Source organism: Morone saxatilis, unplaced genomic scaffold (assembly GCF_004916995.1).
Source record: "Morone saxatilis isolate NCDOM2014 unplaced genomic scaffold, NCSU_SB_2.0 Contig11, whole genome shotgun sequence".
Taxonomy (NCBI): Eukaryota; Metazoa; Chordata; class Actinopteri; family Moronidae; genus Morone; species Morone saxatilis.
This window is the reverse complement of record NW_023339663.1, coordinates 10,264,067-10,267,523: the sequence shown is the minus strand read 5'-3', so window position 1 is coordinate 10,267,523 and position 3,457 is coordinate 10,264,067.

Sequence of the window (3,457 nt, the reverse complement as noted above, 5' to 3'; positions counted from 1 at the left end):
TGTGTGTCTACTCCCTGACATACAAGCTGACCGAAGTGACTGTGGACCAGATGGACCCTGATGTGGATGGCTTGATCAAGTGGAGCGTTATCAGACCACCCACTCTGGTTGACATAAGCTGTGAGGGCTAAGCGTATTAGGAGGCAGGGGGTCCATGGGGACTATGGAGACACTTCAGAGTAATAAACTCATCAGGAGAGAGACAGATACACCTGTTCGCTACAGGGTGACTGAGACAGAGGGCACAGAGAGGAAAGGAGACAAGGAAGATAGAAGGAGTGGCTGGTATAGAGCAGAGACAGAAAGAAGATAGCAGCTGAGGAGGGGGGAGAGAGATAAAGAGGAAGAGACAGAGACACTCAGCTGCAGAGGGTGAGACTGTTACCATTCCTAGAGTCAAAATCGCCTTAGACAAGACAAACTGAGCTGGCCTAGTTGAGTCCAAGCCAAACATCAAAGAGGGAAAACTAAAATCTTGTTTTCAAATTCCCAATCTTTTGAAATGATAATGACAATGCTCCTCAGCGTTGTTTAGTAAAATAGGACAATTAAGTGTTCATTTATTTTTATCGTTGTTTCCTATCAGGCAAGATTGAGAGTCATTATCGTAATTCTAAAAAAAAAAAATATGAGAAGTGATGGTTTTTTAAAATTTACTATGGTTTTGTAGTGGTCCAACCTTGACAGACATGGGCAGCTAACACAGACAGGCAGCCATGTATTGAGAGAGAGCAAATACGATAAAGTCCAGATAAAGTGAGATGAGATGTTATATATATATATATATATATTATATATATGAGAGAGAGAGAGAAGAGAGAGGAATAGAGAGAGAGAGAGAGAAATCCACTCCCTCCACATACAAAAAGCCCAATGAAACCCAAATATAGACACTCTACGAGGTCACCTATATAAAATTGGTTGGTAATTTTCAACAATCCTACAACACTTGTTCTGTCTGAATTTCCAGAAATAATGCAGTGACCCATATGATTCTCTCCTCTGTAGAAAATCACTTTGACCTATTTTGATGTAAAGTAGTCCATGGTCTTATTTCTTCATATAAATGAATGAATTAGATGAAACAGCGGAACTACTTTAGACATGCGTCTACAATATAGACATTTTTCAGTGACATCCAAAAAAAAATCTCCCTGCAAGAGTCAAGTGAACTGAAGCAATCTAAAGCATTATTATTCTTGTTATGTATCATGTTACCTTTGTGTTGTGAAAATGCAGCTTCCTTCTCTTTTCATACGGCAATGTTCTTTAATATTAGCATGTTTATTAAAGTCTAAATCCAGACATTCTAGATTATACAAACAACAGCACCTGCTTGTTTTTACTTGGGTTTGTTCTGTTACTGCAGATCATATTGAATGATATTGAAAACAACATCATTGTATCCTATCACAGGAAGTTGTAGTAAGGGTGAAACTGTTCTACAGTAGATGACAATTTATTAATGTAGCTTATGTGAGTGGGGGTACGTGCAGATAGCTGAATTTAGATGTCAACAATACCTAACTTAAGTAAATCTTAAATTACCATTTTATTTATTTTTTTATTTTTTACAATGCTTGTACTTGTTGAGTTTACCCCTTTGCTTACCTGAGCAGATGGATGGTATATTCCAGATTTAGAAGACAATGCCAGTCATTGTCTGTAGTGAGGCTGTCAGTTTCATTAGTAGATTTTACTTCAGCTTGACATTTCCTTTGTCGAACTTATCATTGTTTTTGTTAATAAAACTAATTTTTGAATGGATTCCTGCCTGTTGCATTGCTCATCATCCCATTTCAGTGGGCACATCATTAATTAATGTATAATTTATTATTAAGTAAAATGCATTTGGAAACAAGTGGGAGAACATACAAATAAGAGAAAATGTTTTTAGAAACAATTGGGGAGTCAAGAGATTGTAGCTTGTGCATATTTTAAATCAGATCTTTCTATCCTCAAAACTTACTGGAGTCTTACAACAGCTTTAGACTGTAAGCCACTATCACCTTCTTAAGACACTACATTGACGTATTTTATACATTACTATTTGTCAGGTGCAAACACTTGACTCAAGCTTGTCATCACTTTCATCCTAAGTGTAATTCTTTGGAAACTATGAGAAAAATATTTTTCAGATTTCTAAATGAACATGGAAAATGAACCTTTATTAGTCCGAGTAGTTTTACATTGCAAAATCCTGCTAATAAGTGTTGATGAAAAGCTACTGTCTGTGTGTTGTTAGTCAGGGAGCCTCGCCTGTCACTTTAGCAAGCCCTTTGTGCAGTCTAATAAACACCTCTGTTTTTTGCTTTGATTAATCTCTCTAATATTAATAAGCAAAACAGAATTACTGTCCAGCTTGATTTTCCCACAGGTTTTGAAACAGATGTATGAAAAATAAAGCATTTTGAAAATTTCTACATCAGTAGAAAAATATATATATGTTGAAATCCCAAGAGATAAAGGTGCAGAAGAGAAGAGAGCAGATGGTTGATGGACATTTTCAATGCAGTGGATGATCATCATCCCATGCTCGGGGCGTTAGTGTATCATTTGATGTGAACATTTACAAACCCACCTATACCAAAGGGAACTATTGGTCTCATTTCCTTGTCTCAGCATGATGCCTGGCTCTGCAGGTGAGAAGAGAGGTAATTATTTGCACATCAGGGTGAATAAAAGACATACTGTAGGCATAACTGTGAGCCTTCCACTCATTACTGCACCGTTTCCTGTGTCCACTCTCAGCTGGCCAAACATGACATCTCACAAGGTGATGCTAAAAAGATATAAAAGATGATTATAATACATATCTCAATCCAAGGAAAAACATTCACCAACGTAATTCACTAAGAGCATGCTGAGAGTACTAATTTATGCACCTACACTGAGGTCTTCATTTAAGGCATCAGTGTGAAAGCACAGGTTGTCTATCAATTTGATTGTAAAAAAACAGAAAGAATAAAATGATTTGATTTTATTGTACAAAGCAGTTCAACTTATAAACATCTCCATGAAGGTTTCACAAAAATAAATAAAAGCCTTTTCACTGTGAAAATTCATGATCCTGCCGTCCACCTGCTAAAGCCCATTATGGCTCACAATCCAACAGTGAGGACCGTCATGAGGCAGAATCAGTTACACAGTGAGCATCGATCAGGAAATATTCCTTGGAACGTGCAAACTGTGAACATTTGGTTGACACAAACACACACAGGCAGGAACAGAAACAGGCACACAAACAGATGTAGGTTGTACTTGATCATTAAACACATTCATCCTGTCCAATAAACTCTGTAAGCATTTATTACCTGCAGCCGGTATAAAGATAAATTAGAAATCACATTTACAAAGACACAAAGTGAACAGACAAACGCACAATGCACAGGACATGCCTGTGAGGAGAGGCTGTGCGGAATTGAACACCATTATCAAAGTTTTTTGATTCATGCTT